Source organism: Ambystoma mexicanum, chromosome 12 (genome assembly GCF_040938575.1).
Source record: "Ambystoma mexicanum isolate Mex_15411 chromosome 12, UKY_AmexF1_1, whole genome shotgun sequence".
Classification (NCBI taxonomy): Eukaryota; Metazoa; Chordata; class Amphibia; order Caudata; family Ambystomatidae; genus Ambystoma; species Ambystoma mexicanum.
The window spans coordinates 195,860,336-195,884,818 of record NC_090936.1 but is presented as its reverse complement, the minus strand read 5'-3'; the positions used below and the strand labels follow the sequence as shown (position 1 = coordinate 195,884,818).

The 24,483-nt window shown below is 42.9% G+C and overlaps 1 protein-coding gene across 1 annotated transcript in view; it reads right to left on the bottom strand.

The window, feature by feature from the left end:
- PRMT8 (protein arginine methyltransferase 8) overlaps positions 1 to 24,483 on the bottom strand; it is an 889,949-nt gene that overhangs the window by 478,910 nt on the left and 386,556 nt on the right. The gene's annotated exons all lie outside the window — the stretch shown is intronic.

Genomic DNA, 24,483 nt, shown 5'->3' with positions numbered 1-24,483 from the left:
TATTTATTATTTTTTTTCAATGGACGGCATGGAAAGGGAAAACAGACTTTGTTTTCCCTTCCCAGGTGGCAATTTCATTTAAAAACATTTTCTGTTTCGAAACGTCATAGAGTTTCGGAACAGAAAAAAAAATATTTTTAGTACCCCGGTCTTATGGGCCGGGGTACTAATAGCAATATACCCCTCACAGGGGGGGGGCATTACCACTTCAGGTAATGCCCTGGGGCCTTTGTTAAGTAACTATGGGCCCCAGGGCATTACCTGAAGTGGTAATGCCCCCCTGCCTGGGGCCTATTGCTTAATTAGAACGGCCCATTGTTAATAAAATAAACAATGTCTCTATTAAGGGTCACAAGTTCAATCTCTGTAAATTCAAAAGAGAAATGAGTACCACATAGACGTTTTTAAAACTGTTCTGTTGTGATCTTACAACACTTGAACAATTCTTTCACTCACTGGCAGATGACAGAGCCAACCCTGTAACTAAATCTAAATATCTTATCCAAAAATGACAAGATTTACATTTTCAAGATGATCTTTCCCAACCATGACTGCATAAAATCTTTGGCTTGACCAGAAAACTATGTTGCCTCTTTTATCCTTAATGTTATCGACATTTCGAGACAGTCCATTTTCCTAAGCAAACCTCTGCTACAAGTTTACAGTGAAAATAGAAACTTAGCTAATTGCATTTTGTCTCAGTAACTCTATTCCTCTGCCTTCACCAGAAGGGAGATATCTTTTGATGGGTTACAGGACCGGGAGGATAGCTCGGGGGCAACGCATCTGTCTTAGAAGAAAGACATTCAGAGCAACACAGGTTTGAATCCTTGTCCTGCACTAGGAGAGTCGTCTCTGGTAAGGTAGCATGTTATAAAAGATTAATTAATTAATCTGAGAAGGACTGTTTTGTGAGGTTTTTCTCCTGGTTGGCACATCAACACCTCCCCCACGTATTCCATCCCACAGACAAGCAACAATGATACCAATGGCTTTCATCCCACTGTCTCTGGCCAAATTCCTTGAATGGCAGCTTGAGTGTAAAAGGAGATGGCACGATGCTAAAAGTCAATACAATGCGGGCATCCTCCCTTGAAAAGGACCTCTTTTGGATGTCATATTTCTTTTAAAACCTTACACCATTAGTTCTGTGCTTGTCCTCATATCCTTCCTGCAGATCAGTGAGACATTGTCATTCTTAAGGAGAGATTGGTTCCATGTCAACATTCTATTCTGGCCAGAAGTAGTAGCAGGGGAGCATAGTCTTCTATGCACTCTGTCCAAACTTGCAGTGCAGCCCATATGAGAGGCATACCAGTCATAACGTTGCGCGTTAAACAAGAGTAGTAAACTTTCCTTGCCGTTATATCGGTAATATTGGCGAGGCGAGGTCAGGCTATGCACCCCTGAGATGTGAATCAGCAGTGGAAGCCTCCAAGCAACACTAGTGTATGCAACAACACAAATGCAAAAGAAATGTCATGTCCAGTCAAGGTTCCATAAAAATACACTTTACTCCAACACAAAAAATAATAAAAACTCCAAAACCGCAACCATGCAAGACATGTACACAGATAGAGCATGCTCTTTATGGGTAGGGGGGAATTTTATAAAAAATGGGGGTTACAACCTTTACAATGTTAAAATCTACAAATATTAGTAATGCCAATGCTAAATTGTAACCTTTTCAAAAAGTTAAGATCAAGTATAATAAAGCAATATTGCTGAACCCTTAATTCATGGGTGAGCTGTTAGGTTTTACAGGATTTCCTCAGACTACTGTATTGGTGGCAATAGTGTGAACGGGGGAAATTGAGTGGTTTGTTTAGTCATGTGTGCTGTTGAATCTTCAGGCGTATGTGGGGAACAGTTGAAGTATTTCTGGCACACACGGTTGAGCATGCAAAACGCCTGTGGTCTATTGCCATGGGGATTGCGTCACTTTAAATGGATCAGGCATATGGAACAAGTTACTTCCGTGGTTGTTTTTACATCTTGGCCATGTGGGATCTTGAAAAATTATCACAAAATCTCCACAGATAGAGCCCAGGTGACACTTTTTGGCAAATGTGTACGCGTGTGTGCTTTGATGTCTGTTGTGTTAGTGGCAGATATATAATTTGTTGAGTTTGTGCTTTACATCTGTCAGTATTGTGATACAGTTATTTTTGTGAGCAGTGAATGGGAGTGAGCCCTTTATGTGTCCCGTTGTTTGACTGTGCAGTAGTGGATACAATGTTGGTCGTCTCAATGATTGTTGTCAGGAAGGTGTGTGATGCATCTGGTTTGCAGTCTGTGTTCATCATGGAAGGGGGTGTTTTGGGGTGTGCTCATGAGGGTCGACTTGTCCATGGTTACTTGCAAGTATACCTGTAAGACAGAAAGTGTAGTGGGATATGTGTGAATCTTTTAGTTATGTTTCTGTTGTGTTTGTGTGTTTGTGTTTCAAATAATAATTAGTTGTATTCTCTCAAGGGTTTCTCAATGGTGCAGGGATTCTGAGATTCACATACATTTGTACCTGGAACAAGGTTTTTTGCAGCTGTTATTGACTAAATGTATGTGTTAATGTTGTGCAAGTTTTCTTTTAATTTTGTAAAACATTTTTTATTAATTTAAGTGTGTTACACTTTAAATAAACGTTTCACACTATCAAAAAAACCAATGATAACCCTTGTGTACAGGCGCGTTATAAATGCCATATCCTATCATAACATTAAAGTGTACAATACATCAATAATTTGTACAAATTTATGACAACATTAATAATTCATATGGACTTCAGATGCTTCAATTAAACGGCTCACGCGCACATAACTCATCCTGTGTCAGCTAACACAAGTATAATGTCACAATATTGTCTCAGTGTCTTACTAAGAATTCATATCAATAAATACAAACAGTATTATCACATCTGTGAATGCTGATGGAAACTGAAACCGCAGCCCGAGAGTATTTCCAACTCTTCACTAATTATTAGCCGTATTGTAACTAAAGCATTTGGTAAAGATGATTTAGAACAATCCAGACAGCATAGTCAGAATCTCAGTGCGTAGGAAGTCCTTAAAATGTACTCATTTCCCCAAATGGATCTTGTACAAGTGGATTCATGATAAACATGACGTCACAACGTGTCTGTTAGTCTGAAACTCATTCAGTGCCTTACAGAGCAGACAGAAACATTTAGGAAGATCTATGCCATACCAACTTCCACACAAGGCTAATGTAGGGACCTGGTTCAAACTCCTGTGTAACAACATCCTTCTGGAACAAGCGGAGCAGGACTGCAGTAGACATCCCTGAGGTTTCATACATTTAAAATTCAACCTCGAAAAGGTACTTAGACTTTTCAGTCAAGACACCGGCTCATGATTACCATCCCAATCCGATTGTTTGGCTCTTGTAATGAACTTGTGCCTAAGTTGGGTGAGCCTGTACCCCCAGCAAGGCTTCCGCCCCATCTCCTCCTGGAAGTATTTATCGTTTGTGACTTAATAGCTCTTTAGTGTCCTATTGCTGTTTCTTTGCAAACTTTAATAAACCGTCAGTAAACTGCGTCAAAGCTTTAATCTACATTAGGCCTCTTTCTATGTTTATACGCATTTGTAATGATGTTAAGCCCAACTCCTGTGATGATTTCAGAGAAGGTACTGGTGGTGGTGTGGAGGTCTTCCTTTGTGTGATTTGCAGTGTTCCTGGCTTCGCCTTTTCTTTTTTCTTTTTTTTCACTCCTGCAGTCTTCTGGGAGCTCGTGTACTAAGGTCACAGATTTTCTCTGACCAAAATGTGTTATGCTTGAAAACCATTTCGGAGAATTATTGAGGTTTTCAGGTGTGCTTTTCTGTTATTGCAAATCATAAATTTGCCTTCAGATTCAGTCTCGGAGATGCAGGTATTCGGAGGCGGCCTCTGTGAGCAGAACGTGTGGTACATTCTGAGGCATGTGGCTTGCGTCCTCCACAAATGCAGAGTCAACTGTGAAGCAGCTGGGAAAGGTGAACCAGCGAAGCTGTGAGCAAAGAGGAGGATACTGTGCTGCCCCACAAGCTCTGCAGCTGTAGACGTGGTGAGCAGCAATTAACCCCGAGCCTCCTTAGCAGTCAGCAATTAGGCTGCTATGTCTAATCGGGTGACTGAGGCAGAAAAGGCGAAACAGGAGTGTAAGCGGGAGAGTGGGGGTAGGTTAGCGTTGTGGTGAGTGCTTAGTGAGCAGGAAATGTGGTGAGTGCAAGTTGCACTCTACACGTCCCCACTGGTAGAAGCTCTTACCGGGGAAAACAGTGGTTCTACAGATCTCCCCAATTTCCCCCCAAAAAGTCTGCATTGGAATCGTCCAACCTTACTTCAATTATACTGAAGTGCTTAAGTACGTTAGGGACGCCTCAACCGGATAAATTACAGACTCCATAAACTTTCTGTCACACAAACATTACGCAGCATTGAAGGGAGTAGGCTGGGTAAGCCCCGTGAGGAAACAACTGGGACTCGAATTCCCCTTTAATGTGCAGTCTGGTTGTACGGTAGCCAGACTAGGGCTCGCATTAATTATTATTATTGCAAACTGTGAGTATTCTCTTTATCGTTCCCATTTGCATTGGAAATATATTATAATAGATGGTGCACGGGTGCATTATTTTAAACTATCATGCTGGGCAAAGTCATGCTCAAAAACAATGCCTACAATTTAAGAAATACACCTCCCTATTGTAAAAATAGGGAGTCTGGCAGCGAAAGGGCGAAAACAGTGGTGGTGACCAATGACACAGATAACAGAGTGAGACCAACCACTAGCTTGCCAGCTAAAACTGCTGATAAAGATAGAAAGAAAGCTTGTGTGAAAATGACCTCGTTTTTCATGCCGGATGGAGTGAGCAGTATGGAGGTAGCGAACTACAGAAATTAGCTGGACATCAATGTTTAGTACTACGATATCTTCTTTAGTGGAATTGATAATAATTTGCTATTGGACTTTACAAAATAACATCTGTAGTGGCATTAGCAAACAGGTCTCAGAGGAAATGCATACAGAACAATCTGAGATTCCCCATATAGTCATTGAGGCAGTAATAGAGCCACCTGTCCCCCGTTCCACTTCTCCCCAGTTTCTATGGATGAAGTAATAAATATAATTGCAAGCCTCAAACCCTCGAATTGTCAAGGTGATTCATGCCCAGCCTCAATTATCAAGGATGGTGCCAAAGATCTAGCACCCTTTATTACCAACTTGATAAATTCATCCTTCAAGAACTCTTCAGTCCCTAATAACCTTAAAGAAGTCTGGGTCATGCCATTACTCAAAAAACCCAACCTTGACCCCAACATCACGACCAACTATAGACCTATTACGACTGTCCCTTTTCTTCTGAAGATTCTAGGTAGAGTATCATATCTCTAAATACAACAACATTTGGAAGACAACAACCTCTTAGGTCTGCGACAATCTGGCTTTAGACACAGGCATGGGTCCGAAACAGCCCTCCTGGAACTAAAAATATAAATGGATGAAGCCAAAGACAAGGGCAAGCTGGCCATTCTGCTCCTGTTGGACTTGTCGGTAGCCTTTGACCTGGCCGATCATCAAATCCTAACCAAATACCTCACCTCGGATGCAGCATTCTCACTGAATGCCTCTAATTGGATCCAATCTTTCCTTTCCAATAGAATTACCAGGGTCATCGCACCTTCTGCTGCAGACGACCCAGTCCTATCCAATGTGGAGTCCCCCAAGGGTCTTGTGTCTCGCCCACGCTTTACAATATTTTTACTAAGCTTCTCTTTGACTATGTTGACGACCTCGATGTCACATATACGAACTACGCAGATGACACCCAGGTCCTCATCACCCTCTCTGGCTGCTATGAAAAAGATACTGTAAAACTCAATGAACTTTACCTCGAAATCACAGCCTTTGTCTAAATGACGACAAGACAGAACTGTTGATCATCGGATCCCAGGCCGGTCTCAATGAGCGTGACCCACGTTACCAGTCATTTACCATTGATGGCAACAACATTAAAGTCGCCAAAGAAGTCAAAACCTTGGTTGTCTACCTTGATTCCACTCTCTCGCTCAAAAAGCAAATAAACTCTACTGTCTCCACCACGGCCTACTCCAATAAACTCATGAATGCATGCAAACCCTTTCTGTCTACTCACAGTTGCCTCCCTCTAGCGTGGGCATGGATTCTGTCAAAATTGGATTACATTACATTATTCCAATAATTACAATACATTATTCCTCGGCTCCACTAATCACAACCTAAACAGACTCCAAGTTCTCCAGAACAATGCCCTTAGATGTGCCCTCAACCTTCCACGTACCACCCATATCTCCACCATCAGAAAGGAAGATCATTGGCTTCCAATATGTGATAGAATTAAACTACGTACCCTTGTCATTACCCAAAAATACCTATCCCTGTCAGCGCCCCAATACCTCTCTTACAAATTCTCAAGACAGTGCTCCACCAGACCTACCAGAGCCCCGTACTCACACCAACTAAACATCCCCAAGTTTAACTTGAAAACAGCTGGTGGAGCGAGCTTCCCTGTGCTAGCAGCAAAGTGCTAGAACTCGCTCTCTACAAACATTATAGCTGTATCTTCCTTTTGGTCTTTTAGAGCTAAGGTGAAGGATTTGCTCTTCACCGAGCAAGGATAACACTCTGCCTCACCATCTCTGTAGCCAATACAGCATTGTTTGCCTGATCCACTTAATTTATCTGTAATACCTGCATTGACCATTATGTGACCTGGTCTTCACTCTCTATATATACTCTGCACTTGTAACTATTTGTTCTTATTGTATGTGTAACCTGTTTTATGCTCTAAGCTGAATGCGCCCAGATACCTCAGGGTTAGGCTGCGCTATATAAATAAATAAACTAAACTAAACTAAACCTCAAACCGCTACGCAGAGATTATCAGCATTCTATAACGTACTGGTTGACCTTAGCGAGAATTATCATTCAAATACCACTGAGACAACTGGTCTAACCAACAATGAATTACAGGCTATGAAGGCCTCTACACAATTTTCTATGAAGGTGCTACTGAAACTTTGCGGGAGAATTTTAGAAGAAGTCATAGCCAGTAAGCACAATAAAGGCAGTGACAGTAAAGCTTCTAATGACTCATTGGCAATAGCTCAATAGTGTCTCCAACCTGAACTTGGAGCGAAATTGAATTAGTGGAAGAGAGAAGTAAGCAAGAAGGCAATGCAATAATAGCCTACAAAGCCTCTCTAGAATCTTCGGCTACCGAATTGGGAAGCAAAAAAGACACACAAAAAAGCAACATGGATGTCGAAATAAGGCAATACAAGCAGAAGTGAAAAGTGGAAATGACATTGGCACTGGGAATGAGAAACCAACAAAAAAGCGTGCTAAAAAAGAGCAGAAAAAGGCAAATCGGAGACAAAGATCCCATCCTCATTCTACAGGGGTCCTGACCAGTTGGCTAGTCGAAAACAATGCAGCAAATGCAGATTTGAATTCTCGGAATCTATCAGTTCTGTCGAGCACAGAGCTGGATTATGGTCTAGCTTTGCAACCTGGAATACTCCCATCTGATACAGAAGAAACCAAAGTGACAGGAAAGGAACATTCCATGAAGAGAGCAAAGTCCCCTGATGCTGCGGTCGCCAAAGAGCATCCGCCTTCAGTAATTACACCTGTCTTCACCATTAAATGGACAGTTCAACAGAATAAAACAGCACAGCTAAGTCTTTCTGATTTATTGAATCTATTGCACCAAATTCCTCCATTGAGAGTTTTAGAGACTACAGACTTTGATTTCGTGGAGCCTTTGGATTGTACTAACCCAAACGTATCACAAATACATTGTGCAACTATCGAAACTTCAGCAATGATACATGCTCACAATCCACAAACTGCTCAATTGGGTTTTGAATTAGATGTGGACCCAGGTCCAGCAACTTTAAAAGATGGTGCAGCATCAGAGAGGGCACATTCATTGGATAACGTACATGGAATAAAGAATCGTAGTAATATAACCCATGACAGCATCAGAGGGGTACTAAAGCTCTTGCTAGAAGCTGTAACTATGAAATACTCTGCTGGAAATTGAATATGCAGCCTTATCCCCTGGAACACTCATGGGTTTTCGCATCTCCTTAGTGCAGCTGGATCGTTGGGAGTACTGCAACAGCATGACATTTTTCTAATCCAAGAAAGTTAGTTGAGTACACCCATGTATGTAGATGGATACCAATGGATAATTTTTGCACGGAAGTGGGATGATGGGCACCCATATGGGGTTCTGATTGTGGCAGTGAAGAGCCACATTATTTCATCAGCAATTGTTACGTGGGAAGTTAACATGAATGTTCTGGGTCTCGCTATAGGTCCCCTGAAAGTAGAAACAGACTGACCATAGTTAACATCTATAACTCTCTGGGTGGTATGGGGAATCTCCTGGATCCCTCACCAAAGCCCTGCCTAAAGTCTCCACCCAGGAGGCCGGGAGAGGGCAGACGCTTCCTGATTCTAATTTGGGGAGTGGTGTACTACGGCAGAATCGCTTGGGTGGAGACAATGCCCAGGGTACAGAGGAGACTCCATGGAATGACACATGGTACCTTTCCTCAGAAAGGGATACTCTTAATACTGTTCAACGATAGATTATAGCCTGTTGCCATTCTAATGGGTTTCAGCCTATGGTTAAAATTAAGTTAGTAAAACCTACGAGTAAAATATCTAAATCTGCCAAATCCCCAGAACAAACCTTTGTTATCCCTAGATGTCCTCCCCAATATCAAAGGTACATCACAGAGAGTAATGGAATTAGTGCACCTTCTGTCTCTAACTACAATCCCTCTTCTGAAAACATCAAGGGAAGTAAAAACACTATTAAAAGTAGTAAAGAAGTAGGACAATCTAATTGCCTTAAAATGGATTACATGTCTGAGAATCCCTCACATACTGTGATCAAGAAGAGGGCTGGAGAGTCATACAGAGGTAAAGGACAGGCACGCAGGCTTGGAAGCCTTTGCCACGGTCAGGCAATTAACACTAAGGGTCTGCACCTGAAGTCAATTGCCCTACATGAGAGGCATAAAAGGCTGCAACAGGAAGGAGCAGTAAAAGGACGCTGTAGCAGGAGCTGGAGGGTCAGCAGCAGTAGAAGAAACATGGCACCAGGCTGGCAGTTCACCAGGAACTTACACCACAGAAGGTATACCAACAGAGAAGAGCAGATTTCACCTGCAGGTTCTGAGTTGGTCATGTGCTCACAAACCCTGTTTGGCTGTGGCTCCATTGGAGGAGACTAGGAGAAACTAGCAGTCTTACAAGGTGCATCTAATTGCAGTGAGTGCAGAGCTGAAGTTGTGCAGCCACCCAAGCCCCAAGTGAGGAAGCAAGCCTAGGGAAGCTGGAGAAATGAAGACGCCAGATCTGAGATACCCATGCTGCAGAGGGTTGTGGGTCCCAAGAATGCCTGTAGCAGTAGTGGCAGAAGAAGGAAAGTCAAAAGGTGGAAGCAACCCACAACCGTTGTGACTTTGGAGCTGGTGAATGAAGCTCTGTACACCGAATCACAAGAACCTCCTTGCCGGTAACTGTAATCAGCTAAACTATCACTAGCATTGAAGTAGAAGTGAGTGAAGTTGTTCATAGTAGTGGCACGTCTTCATAAAGAAAACTTTTCTTTTCCCATTGTTGAATTTAAACTATTACCGAAGGGGTCGCATGTCTCTGAATAAGAGGGAGATCATTGCCAGTAATCATTCAAGAAGTAACAGCGGACTTTCCCAAAGTGTTACAAGACTGTTTATCATCAAAGAGAGTTTGCGTGTAAGAAACAGTGATAGGAATCTATTTGTGTTTATTTGTACCCAGGTTAAACTGTAGAAAGCTTCAAGGGAGGTGTAGAGGAGCAGGTACCCTAACTCCCATGCCCTCACCGTCATCATACAGCAGGATAAGAGCTGCATGTGAGACCCATTGTTTTGTCCCTATACCGCATCGAGTGTGTGGGAGATGCTATGCACTCAGACAATCATACCAAATGTAACCTCACATTGCGAGAGTGGATGGATGTCTGCATGCACCATTAGAAATCATGGAGCGCTGAGTGATATCTGACAAGGGCAGAGTGATGTCATGAAACAGATGTACAAGGACATGCTGAAACAATATGAAAATACTTAAGAATGATTATGTAACTGAAGCTCTAAGAGAAACATGCACAAAATGATTAAGTAATCATGTATGCAAAAAAAGATGAAGTAACATGTTGATCAATAAGTGTAAATATGGAGTAATGCAAGGGAGATGAGACGTATAGAAGCTTGCTATACAGGAATAGAGAATATGGCTAGGATGGCCATGATTGGAAAATGGACACCAGATCGTTGAATATCTATTCTAACTTCCTCAGAAACAGATCAGGGCTGAAGAGTCAGGAGATGCTGGAAAACAGCTTCCTGCACAAACAAAGAGGAGTCTATGTTGGCCTAGGATCAAGGATGCTATTTCAAGAAATAACTGCAAAGCACAATGGGAGGCAGATGGATAACGTCATGAGCGTGAGACACATTTCTCTTAGATTAACAAGGATGAAAACGTTTGCAAGAGCCAAGTATTGGACAATTAACAGTGAATAAGTCTCATACAAGATGGAGTAGCAAGTCTCTTGAGGCCAAAGGAGCAATAACACCCAGCTCTTTTGAATCAAATAGCAGTAAATAGGAGGTTGAAATGGACAAATTTGTGGTCTCCTCACATGTGATGCAGAAGACGAAAACAAGGGCTAGTCATTAAGCTGCGGTTGAAGATAAATGATGTGCTCATACTTCCTCAAATGTTCTAGAACAGAGAGCAATGGTAAGGTCAACTCCAGACGGGAAACTTTTAGCTTATGTTCAAACTGGTGAGAGATGATGGACTAATTGGGAAACTGGGGAGTAATCTGATGTTACTCAAGCACCTGGGTTTCGATTTCCGTACATGCTGCTAGCGAGCTGAAAGTCCAAGGTTGGCTGGAATGCCAACCAGTCAGTGGGTCTATGGGACAACCTGCTACACAATGTTGCATAACCAATCCACTGACATTTGTGTCCACTATAATCAGTATTTAGAGGTAGTTCGAGGTGTGTCTTACAGAGACAGCCAATGAAGTACTAACTCACATACTTTCTAAAAGTAGGTATGTTCCCTTAACCAATCCTTTCCGTCAATAGGTTTAACAGTTTGCCACTTAGGATGACGTTCCGATGTTTGCAATGTATTCTGCATTATTAAATTGATAATAAAGTAGTACTTTGACATATTCTTTGAGTCTGTCTGGTTATTTGGTCTGAGATGTTTATTGGTAATTACATCTAGCACAAGAAGACGCTTCAAGGTGCTAGAGTACAGAGGTTTGGAACCCCTCACCAAATCCCACAACTCATATGATGTCTAAGTGGCATTATCATTACACATTGTCAAAGGCTTTGTCAGCATGTATGCTGAGCAGGAAATGTTTTTCCTGGCACACTGAGGCTTTTTGGATTGTATCAGTAACTTGTCTGATATTATTGGTTCCCTGGCATGATTTTACGAAGTCGGTCTAGTCTTTGTGAATGATCTCTGGGAATATTTGAGCAAAGTGTTCTGCCCAGATGCTTATCAACATTTTGCATCAAAGTTAAGTAACAAAGGTTGGGGGTAGTTAATGCAGGGCCTTCAGGCTTTCCAAGTAGAATCACCATTGAGCACTTTATGGAGGCTGGAAAAGCGTTATTTTGGTTGTGCTGGTTGTAGATCCCATGAAGAAGAGGCAACATCTATGTTCTTATTGTGTGATAGAAGTCAGCCGTCAGGCATTCCAGTAATGGGTCTTTCAACTATGTTAGAGTTGCTACTTATTTGTACACATCCCCTGCAGCAGTTGTCTTCAAACTTGTTCATCGGTTTCCCCCTGAGCAAATTCTGGGCAGGCGCCCCGCCACCCCAAAGTGTAAAATGGCTAGTAAGTGAAAATCACCATGAATGATCACGTGTCAATGCACAGTGCCAGGGCTACCTCCACCCGGCTAAGTGCCTGGGCTCCCACACCCTTCTCCGAGCACAGTCCCTGGGTTCCCCCACCTCTCTCCCAGTTATCCCTCGCTGCCCCCACTCCACACCCTGGGCTCCCTCCACACTTTCCCAGGCATGCCCTGGCACGCCAACCCACTCCTAGCTACCCCTGAGCTCCCCACCCTACCCCCAACACAGTCCATGGGCTCCCCACCCCTGCTCCTAGCACAGACCCTGGACTCCCAAATCCCACTCCTAGCAGTCCCTCGGTTGCCCCTACCCACTCCTAGCACTGACCCTGGGCTACCCCATCCCACTCCTAGCAGTACCATGGAGCCCTCCACCCCTCTCCTAGCAGTCCCTGGGCTCCCCCACCCCACTCCTAGCACAGACTCTAGGCTCCCCCACCCCTCTACCAACACAGCCCCAGGGCTCCCCCACCCTGTCCCTAGCACAGACCTTGGGCTCCCCACCCCACTCCCAGAAGTCCCTGGGTGCCCCCCACTCCTAACAGTCACTGGGTGCCCCATCCCACTTCCAGATCTCCCCCACCCCCAACAAGCAGTGCTTGGTAAGTCCAACCCATAGCTAGCATCCCCTGGGTGCCCGCCCCACTCCCAGCAGTCTCATGGTGCCCCCACCCCAATCCTAGCAGTCCCTGGGTGCCCTGCACCCCTCTCCCAACAGTCTCTGGGTTCCCACACCCACTTCCAGCAGTCCTATGACACTCCCCACCCCCAGCACTCCCTAGTTGTCCCCACCTCTCTCCCAACAGTTCCTGAATGTCCCTCAAACCTCTTTCAGCAGTCCCAGGGCTCTTCTACCCCACTCCCGCACAGGGGAAAGCCCCTCCCCTCCCTTACCTGATGCCACTTCCGGTCCAGACGCCTTGTCTGCTCCACCGTTCCTCTGCAGCAGATGGAAACAAACACAAATGGAAGCACACTTTCTCATGCTTTCATTTGTGTTTCTTTCCTAGGTCAGTCACTACCACTGACCCTAAGCCTGGCCCCGTCACACAGAGAATATGCAGCGGGATCCATGTTGGGATGGGATATGCTCGATAGGGCATCCCATCCACACCAGCTTTTTTCTACAGACAATTTTTGATGGCCCCCTGTTTTCAGCTGTGGGGCTGTGTCAACGCGGACCACCTGTACCCCAAGTTTGAAGACGAGTGCCCTAGAGAAATACACTTGTTCATGAGAACTTTGCTGTGCCACACTTATTTTGGGGATTGATAGACGGGCCAGAAAGTTGTTAACTGTGTCAGCATCATAAAGACAATGAGAGTACTATTAGAGAAGTGAACAAATGTTGGTCAATTACCATGCTAAAATTAACTCATTCTCTTCTCTGATTTTTTACCACATGAATGTATTACCTAGTTTCGCTTTTTTTCACCTTGGTAACTAGGATTTTGCTGTGTTCATCTCACCGACCAGCAACGCCAGCAATGATGACAGGTGCCATAACCCAGAGGATGACTAGCCCCCTTACCTCAAGTTAGAGGGTGAAGATACTGGTAGTATTTCCTGTGAAGAACAGCACTAAGGCACAGCAATCCCAGAGGTGTCAGTCATGTTGCGGGACACAGTCGGAGAGTGGTACAGATGTATCTGCGCCCCGATGAAGCAACAGGAAGAGAGAGGATTGAAGGCCCCCAAATGGCCAATTTACTTTGGCATCAGGAGCAGCTCCCATTCTGCCTTGACACTCGAACTTCAGACAGAGACCTGTTCTTCGTTGGAGAGATATTGAGGCAGGACCAGTAGTCCCAGAAAGTGGAGCAGGCATACTGAAAACCGAATGTAAGTTGGTGGGGAAAACAAGAGACAGTGTATGCTTTGAACCTCCCGCTGCAGATCCATGACAAAGAGGTCAAGTGGTCAGAAGGGGTAGGGACTGTACAAAAATGACCATCGACTCATCCACCACCAATCACCAGGGAGGTCGGGGGAGTATACAGAAACAAGCTGCAAAGACTGAGTGGATTCCCTTCCCCCTTGTAGAGACTGCTTAGCAGGAGAGGTTACAGAGGAAGACTATGCCTGCACCTACTGAACGTGGAAGGGGAAAATAAAGAGAAACCCACTGTGAGCAGGAGAAGACCTAAAGGAATCAGAGAAGACGTGCAGGAAGTGAACCAAGACAAATAAATCTCAGGGACTTCAGAAGAAATGTTGTATTTGCCACAGCCACTCAGCACCCAAATAAAGAAATGTTCTAAACTGCAGACCTGATTGAGTCTCTTATTGAAACAAATTCCACACACTGTTCCTTCCGATAATAGTGCTCTCATACTTACTTTATTCATGTTATATTTCCTCTGTTCAATCTTCTGTTTCAGCTCTCTTGGCATGCCTTATTTCATATCCTCTTTTTAATTGGTCGAAAGTTCAGCTTCCTAAAAGGACACCTCTTGGAACTCAATTCCTTTTTTATATTTCTTTAATAAATAGGCCCCTCAGTTCTGGCTTTAAGGTTCTCAAAACAACTGGGAGTACTGGGCCACTCAGGAAATTGACCTCCATGAAGATGTTTAACTCCCTCTTCATGAGGTCAATAAAAGGGCGTCTTGCAGCGGCAGGGGGTCTGGAAGCTACCGTCTGGCTTTCATGTCTACCTCGGCCATGTCTAGGGAGTAACCTGGGGTGATTATAATATGACCATAAATCCCCATCTGGAGAAGAGGAACTGGACCAAAGACAATTTGATGAAACACAGAGGGTCTCATGAGAACTTAATTTCTTTTAAAAAAAATTAGTACAATACAGCCAAAATTGACTTTTTACACATCTAAATTAATTCATGCATTTTCAAATGGATTAGACAACTTCCATACAATACATTTCTAGTGATGTAGCTTAACATTTTAATACATGATAATCATCCAATTAAAGATAAAATGATAGAAAACAAAGAAAAATGACAGTAGTTCAGAATTGATCACGTGATGTCAAATAGTATGACTTCACTATGCTTGTGGTGCATTCAGGCTTCCCTCTATCTCATTCCAGAAACACGTCAGATACGATGGTACATTACAATCATTAACGTGATGTGCACTTCCCATACAACATTCCAATCCAGATTATTGTATCCGGTTCTACCATAGGCTCCAATACATCTATTACGTAGGAAATCAAATGTATTACAATGAATAATCGGATTTGTGATACTCTCTAGTGTTTAGGCCATGCAAAATCAACAGGTCCGCTTTGATATGTCAATATTTTCCACGTTCCAGTAATTTACCCTGATGTGGCACACATGACCGTAACCACTGTATTTTTGTATTGAGAAATACTCTCTTATACTGTGGTTTTTCATCAATGTATGGTATATGTGGCAGGTATTCCAAGCAATTAACTTTAATTGCAAAGTTTGTCCTATGTTGGTTCCTGTCAATCACGTGAATGTGGGTTTTTAGAAATATTTAATGAAAGTGTCCTGCTATTTAATGAAAGTGTCCTGCATTTGAACATGCTCAGGGCCTATACGATTACTCCATACCCTCCCCTCTTTGTACAAGCCATCAACTGTAGTCTTTTGTAGGTCTAATTTCGGGTTGGATTGACTCCTCGCAATGTAATCCATCAGAGTATTTGGTGCTGCATGTGTACACTTTCTATAGAAATTCTATCTACGTACAGTGTTGAGGAATTCCATGGAATCAGTTCTGAATTCAACCCTCAAATACACTACTGATATGTTTTTAAGGGTATCGAGTTATAATATCGATTAAAAAAAAGTCGAATGCAAAAATGTCAAAAAAAATAATGTTGAAATAAAATTCGAATGTGTTTTTTTTTTTATTTGTATGTTTTTTGGGGTTTAGGTAGTAAAAATAAACGGGGGGTTGGTGGGGGGAAACCCCCATTAAATGTATTCTTTTTTTTTTAAACATCGGAAAAAAAAAATGTCTACGTTCTTTTTTTCGACATTTTTGCAGTCGACATTTTCACCAGAAACCGTTTTTAAGTTCAACTTTCGCAAGTTCTTCAATTTTTCCAGGTCCCCAAATCTCAATACTTTATGTTACAGCAGGTCACATTTTAGTTTGTATGCATCTATGATCACCTGCATAGTGTACCTTGAATTTTGCGCTGCAAACGTCCAGATGGTAGCAGTGTGCAACTGGGCATTGTGCCAAGCATTTTCTCATTGGCAGCTCCAGCTTAGAGTTTGATCTATGTCTACCCCAGATATTAATAATGGGTAACCACCTCCACTGGCTGCTCATCTATCTTCCACCCATACTTGGATGTACTCTGTTTACAATGAGCACTGAAGGTTATGACTTTGGTTTTACTAGCAATGATTTTCAAATGATGTTCCTTTGAATATATGGTTAATGTTGGGATGGAGATGATTCTATGCCACCCCCGAGGCACGTCTGAATTAGTTACACTCCATACGAAGACAAGGGGGGAGTATCCCCCCCTCCAGGGTGTATATAACGGGCCCGATAGCGCATAGAAATAGATGAATAGCAATAGCCATGCCAATGCCCCGCGACTCCATTTTGTATTAAGCCCAGACCAGACATACTGAGAACTGCGGCGCTGGCATCCTGAGTTCACACAGTGGTGCCAAGCCATCAGCACACCATGCCAGCTCCGCACGCACCCTGTTCCCACGGAAGGCCATTTCCCTTCTCTCCCTCCATTGTTGCGAATGTATAGCATCACATTCAGGAATGTGCCCAGCACAGAGCGTGAGACAGTACCAGGCCCTGCGGTGCACCCATCCATCTCCACTAAACTGCCATTGGGCCTCTGACCCTCACCCAGCCAGGCTGGAGCCAGTCACCCTTCACTGACCCGACCTCCAGGCCCTAACCTCCCCTTGGTGCCCACCACAGATCTACAAACTTGCACAACTGTTTATCTCCCCAATAGCAACACACGTCTCCTGTAACATGAGATACCAGAGAGGATAAATCTGAGATCAATCCCCTGGGAGAAGACCTTGGGTGCAGGACTGCGGTATTAATGAAGCCCTGAATGTGGGGGTCAACACAACTGTATTTTATCCTCCTTCTCTTAAGACACTACTTTCATATGATGTTCAGGTGCCTGCCATGATGAGTGAATAACTAGTTCCTGTTGTTTAGCTTAGATTAGATATAATGTTTCTAATGTTCTCTCTAACCTTCACCACGAGGATAAGCCCAGCTGACCCATGTGCACCAAGATTGACTCGGAAGAAACAGCCAAATAGCGCCTGGAATCTCCTGTGGAGCAGTCTTCAGTATATGGCCGCACCAACCAGCTATGTGAATTTCTATTATATATGATTTTGTCATTGATGATGCGTTTGGCCTTTTTAGTGTGCTGCCTTTGTAATTTTTGGCAGAGTGCTCTCAGGCAGCAGAGTTCTTTGCTGGAATTTATATTATATAAAACTTTGTTATACTTGCAAAACTATCTCCTTGATTTATTCCCTAGCGGGTTGCATTTACATTGGGGTGTGCATTAAGAGGTCTACTCCTTCATTAACAATACTAATTGCTTCTATGGACCTGCTTGTGTGGTGTCAAGAAAGATTAAATCCTATGCCTATCCTTCGCTCTGTGTATTTCCATTTCCTGTTCTAGGTGGACAGGCTGCATTTGTTCTTAAAGGAAGATCCACCACAAATAGATTGAAGAGAGTCGGCGCAAGTACACAGCCTTGCTTAAGTCCAATATTTGTGGAAAGAGAGTCAGTCAAATATCCCTCATGATCAATTCTGTCACTGTTGTTTCATGGTGCAGTAGGATGGTCTTGTTAAGGAGTCGCAGAGGAATACCCAGCTGTCCAATTTCTACGACAACTGGTTCCTTAGGACAGTGTCAAATGATGCACTGAAGTCAATATATTCAGCATATATAGTTTTTTTTGTAGGTACATCAGGCCTGCTCAATCGTCGTAATCAAAGCTAAAATATTAGTTAACCTGGAGGAGCCTTCTCTAAATCAGATCTGATTGTATGGTATATATATCACAGCCTACAATGGGTCTCAAATCCTCCCTCAATTTACATTTTGTATAAGCAATCTCAGGATCAAATGTGTATTGGGTGACATTCTTGCAATGTATCCCTTTCCCTTTATGTGGAACAGTCTTTTTGTCAAAATAGTCGACAACTTCTTGTACAAAGGATTTGTATTGTCCTTTTAAGGCAATATGGTTATCATTGCTCATTAACACCCTCCTGCACAGCATCTCAATTTTTTCTAGTGTAACCCTGCAGCTTGCGGTTAGGGGTTCCCCAGAAATCTTATTACCCCTGTGTGAGATAGTGACAGAGACTGTCTTACCATCAAGTGGAAGGCTGAAGCCCCTCATTTTCAGTTCCAGGATCTGAGTGGTATGATCATTGTCCTCTCTTGGCTGGATCACCAACTCTGAGTGTTTGCTATAATCATTTCCATGTACAAATCCACAGTCCAGGCGGGAAGCAGATTTGGGTGTAACCTGTGTATAATGGCCAGGAATGTCATCAAGATAAAGTCCATTGAGCATAACCAGCGGGTAGTAGCTCATCAAGTCTCCCAATCACAGCCCTTTTGATTAGCAGTACCCTGCATAACTGCGGCATAGAGAATGCTTAAGAGTCTATCATGGTTGGTTATCTTATTATTGGTATAATGCAAAGCGAGTAAGATTTTTACACTTGAACTTAATAAAATCATACTTAGTAATAACTGTTTTCGTTACAAGTCACAATTCGACCTGCAGGCTTCAGGCACCTTGATGGGGTCCTCCATGGCACCAACCTATGCACATTTGTTTATGTGTTACCTTGAATCACAACAAATATTGGTGCATGAACGATGGTCCACTAAATTAAGAATCTGGAAAATATATATAGACAATGTATTGGTCATATGGAAGGGAAACAGAACAGAATTAGAAGAATTTCTAAACTACCTGAATACAATACATGACTGCATTCATTTTACTATGGAGGTTGGCACTCCCAAACTACACTTTCTAGATGGTGAACTGGAGCTGAAGGAGGATTCCCTCATAACAAACATATTCCATAAACCCACTGATGTCAATAACGTCTTGCATTAGTGTTCCAACATGAACTATCTTACTAAATAGGTACATCCATTCTCTTTAGTTTTTGTAGATCTGAATGCACTTGAGGCATGAAAAGATATGAAGATTTACTCATGACGAAGGGAAATGATTTCCTGAAATGCGTAGAGCACATTGGTCAGGAATTGCTGACTCAAGAATCTTGATTATTGTCCTGTTCAATTTATTAATGTTTGAAACATAATTTTGTACTATACATTGTATATATGCTTTTTTAAAAACTATATAACTACTCAAGATTGTCGAGTCATGAGTCATTGAGTAAAATTGTTATTATTTCTTCAAAGATACAAATTTATAATCACAACTAACTACCTGGAAGGTCTTAATTGTTGATTGGATCCCAATAGAAATGTGTGTGCAGGGGACGGGAGTGTTCCACAAGACTGTGGACACCTGTTTGTTGCTCTAGTTAGTTATACAACCTGGTGTCAGGGTTGTTTCTCTCCTCCACACCCTAATACGTGTTCTAAATCGAAGATAACATTATACTAATACTAGTGTGCACTCCTAGATGATAGGAATTAGCGCTATTAGTGCTATGGGAAGCCCTGCATGTACAGCTCAAGGAGTGTTTGTATACTTTCTTACTGGGGTCACCCATAGGTGGTTACACTTGGACCTTCCTATCGGGATGGTCTGTAGTGAGCCAATGTCATCTTCACTTTGCTGGAAGAGTTCTGCCATGCCTTCAAAAACAAATTAACAAGGGGGGGTCCTGGGAGTCCCTCTGTCAGACATTAGTCCTGGTTGCGAGAGACTTACCCAGAGTCTTTAGCTCACTATCTTTCACAGAGAAGAAATATCCTAAACATATCAGTCTTTGTCCTGCCCTGGGGCAGTCAAGCACCGAAATGCTAGGCAATTCTCCTCTGAACAAGAGTACCAACAGCATCCCCATACACGTGTTTCGGTCTGGTTGGACCTCATCAGTAGGGGGGAAGCTGTGCCTCTCTATGAATAGTGAACAAGGGGTCCACGTCTGGATTCCCCTAGTAACTTAGGGTGAGACCCAAAGTTACTTGCATATGCAAATTAACAAGGGGGGTCCTGGGAGTCCCTCTGCCAGACATTAGTCCTGGTTGCGAGAGACTTACCCAGAGTCTTTAGCTCACTATCTTTCACAGAGAAGAAATATCCTAAACATATCAGTCTTTGTCCTGCCCTGGGGCAGTCCAGCACCGAAATGCTAGGCAATTCTCCTCTGAACAAGAGTACCAACAGCATCCCCAGACACGTGTTTCGGTCTGGTTGGACCTCATCAGTAGGGAGGAGCTGTGCCTCTCTAAGAATAGTGAGCAAGGGGTCCACATCTGGATTCCCCTAGTAACTTAGGGTGAGACCCAAAGTTACTTGCATATGCTTGCATACTTGCATATGCAAATTAACAAGGGAGTCCCTTTGCCAGACATTAGTCATGTTTTCCAACTCTTGCACATCACCATGGTCGTTCCTGCCGTGCACTGTGTCTTCTTTTCTTAACAGACATTACAGATAGGAAAGAGCGTGTATATCTCGATTTTTCTATCTAATGCTTTTTCTTCCCCTTACTACGACCTTTGTTGAGCTGCTGATTTTACAATTGTGTTAGGTCCTAGGTACCCCTGGAGTTAGTATACATCCGAACTCCATTAGAGTCAATAATGCAGTTGTTGACCCGTTTTGTGTGCCTTCCCTTTGTTTGCTTTTTTTGGTTGTTGCGCATCATTAAAAGGGCCATTCGTGGTTCCCGTGGTACTGCAACTCCACCAATGACAGCAGCATCGAATTCCTCCCGCTGAATTGCAATGCCAGATTTATTATGCAGGCTTACATCTTGTCCTCATCCCTGAAGGCCTATAGTTCGTGTCATCTCTACCATTCTTGCCGCGTGTGACATCTGTACACGCAGTTCAGTGCCAATAACTGCATCTTCGTTGTTCTTGAGCTACTCAAGAAATTTATGGAGTGGCTGATCGTTCGTCTCAATTAAGGATTCAAAGTGCCTCTTAGTCTCACTGTAGATCTCCTCACATTGCATGTCCAATGTGCTGAGCAAGTGGTCAAGTGCTTGCATTTGTGTGTTTGAGGTGCTCCATATTCACTGTTTCGGTTATCTCCATATGGCTCATACACTCGACCAATCGACTGAAGATCGATCACCACCACGCAAGGCTGCCTCAAGGAACGGGCATGCCAAGTTGTGTCGCATTGTCATATGCCGGACTGCCAGTCAATGGCATGACATCAGCGTGGTTTTTTGGGCAGTCAGCTGTTGTGGGTGTGGACAGGCAAAATGTGTGCATGGCGCAAAGGTAGGAGCCGCCACAACCTTGTACACCAGAAAAGTAATAGCACACGATTTCAAAGTAGGTCTGTTTCATAATAAATCAGCTCGAGAATTGTATGAAATATGAAAACCTTATGAATGTATGGCGGCCCCAAAACCTGACAGGCAAAGTAATTACTCACTACTCAAATGTCATGCGCCTTTCTCAAGGTTTTACTTCTTCCTTATGGACAGGAAAGCCATGACTCAACTTATCAGCAAAAAACTGCAACATTTCATGCAAAGACCATGCTCTCACGATCATCTTTATTCATAAGAGTTCAACAAGTGTCAGATGTCTTACAGGGATTGCAAGGAGTCCTCAGTCAACAGAAAACAAGGATGGTTGGGTATGGAGCTTTACAAAAGCATCACATCTACAAGTGAGGGGCTCATTACCAGTTGGGTGGTTTTGTTATTGTTGGTGAAATACCACAATTGATAGTTATCCCCACTACTGGTGGTATTTCACAAAATCTGCCATACTCAGATTTATGCACAGGTGGTGGTGGTATTTCTGGAATAATTCTAGAGATATTCCAGAAATACCACCTCCACCGTTGGAAACCTTGAAGGTATTATTTTTAACTTGTTTTTCTTTCCATTCCAACGTACAATGTGATGGTGGAAATGGAGAATGTACAGTAGTGCTCGGTACCATTTCTGTACATTTATTTAATGCATGCAAGTGCCAACAGAGGCCCTTTAATGCATTAAATGGGTAAGCTGATGTGAGGGAGCATCGGGGATGGCCATCTATGTACATCCTTACCATGGCCTGTAGTGAACAAACAAACTGTCCAGTTAAAAATGTAAGGGGCACTTTGGTGTTTTTATCTCCATCTCTTCGGAAGAGGTAAAAACAGGCAGACTTGCAGCGGGAAACCCACCGGCAATGCCACCAGGGATTTCCGCATGAATTACGACTTGGCTGTATTATACACAACCCTCCATTTGGCAGATGGTAAACCTGGTGGTATTTCACAAATACTACCAGATTTAGCACTGCCATCCTATCTCATATTTACCCCCGAAATAAAGAAATAAATAAATAATTGTATGCTGTGATGTACAACTAGCTTTAGTGTGACAGAAAACATTCTATATTGTTACGCTGTAATGTTTTATCTTTATTTCGCATGAGAATTTGGTGAAACCTCAGCCAAGCTTGCCATATACATTGGCAGATAACATTTTCATATTACAATATGTTAAGAGATTTTCAATGACTTCTATGAAGTGTAACAACAGTTTCTTAAATATTAAAATTGATGTACAACTAGCTTTAGTGTGACAGAAAACATTCTATATTGTTACGCTGTAATGTTTTATCTTTATTTCGCATGAGAATTTGGTGAAACCTCAGCCAAGCTTGCCATATACATTGGCAGATAACCTTTTCATATTACAATATGTTAAAAGAGATTTTCAATAACTTCTATGAAGTGTAAAAACAGTTTCTTAAATATTAAAAGCCTTCGGAAATCCTTGCAAAGACTTTCCAGGCTCACTAGCAAGTGCTTAGTTTCTTAAAAGTTACGTTTTGTAACAAAGATCTTTTCATCAGCCAGCAACTTTTGTTTTAAGAATGCACGTTCTTTTTAAACATTCTTTTATTGATTTTAACATTCGGGTTGTTGTACAACTGCAAGAAACGATTTATTTCAAGAACACGTGCACCTCTGACATTTTTTATAGGTATTAAGGACGGTTTTATATTTCTATGGGTTTCATATTCTTAGTTTAAAAATAGGTTAATGTTTTTCCATTTTTCATAGTTTTGCATTTATGCAAAACAACGCCCTTTGACGACCCAAGACAGAATGGTGGCTACATCACTACACTCTGCAAGTCCTGCCTGAAGCACTCCTCACTATGGGAGTGAGCGACCCAGGGTATTGCCTGATCTCTCTAATGCGATAGGTGGGTCTTGGTACGTTGACTATAGTTGCCAATACTGAGGGGTAACGTTTTACTCTACAGCCCCTCCACAACCAAACAGGAGATTTCATAATCTTCACGTGATCGCTTAGAGCCTTGGAGAGAGACCTTTACCTGACTAGAAATGTGCCCACAGCAATGGCCGCACATATTGCACCTCGTGTCATCAATAACCTTCCTCTGTCTTCACTACTGTGCTTTTTCCAGCATCAGACAACCGTGCTACCCCGTGAAACCCGCATACAACCCTACAGCCTTCGCTTTCCCAACTTGGCTATATCCCTAATCCGCCTTACTCCATGCACACACTGTCTTCTCCCAGCATTGGCCCAAACAAATGTCCAAACGCACACCTCCACCTCAATCACCTTAGATGGGTCACCCCTGGATAGGGATCCGCAGGGTTGTAGGGGTGAATCTGCTGAACGATTTTGCTGACAAGTGCAAAAATCTCAGGTAGCCCTACATGCACTTCTGAATGTCCTCCTAAAGGCCCACAATCTGCAAATGATAGATCCAAAAACGTTCTCAGTCCCTCGTGTGAGAATTTTCCAATGCACTTCCCACCTGTCGATTTTAATTTAAAGGAACCATTTCCAAAGAGCAACTTTGAATAGATCGCATTAAGCATCCTTCATCTTCAACCATGTCAAAGGAAACCAGGAACCGCTGGTTGGTCCCTGAGTTTCACTGAGAAGCCATGGATGGACCAGATCATGAGATTTTAGGAACTACGGTCCGTGGTCTCACATAAGGTAGAGCAAACCTACCTCTGATTCTGGAATTCACAATGGCCTTATTATCGACCTGGGAAAATGCAGCCTAAATCGGATTGTACCATCTAGGTCTGCTAAAGGCCTGGACAAATTAAAAGAAGAAACATCGGGGGGGGGGGGGGGGGGTTGTTAAAACTTGTGGCAGCCAAGAGGTTTCAGGCTGTTCAATATTACATTTATCAATAACATTTCACCATTTTCGAAGCCTATTTAAAGGGCTGTAATGTTGATGATAGGTTGATAAGTTGTGAAGATTCTGTGGCAAAACCAACCAGGATCATACACAGGACTTGATATTCCTTTTGGCTTTTTGCTGCACGCTTGCCCTGCAAAACA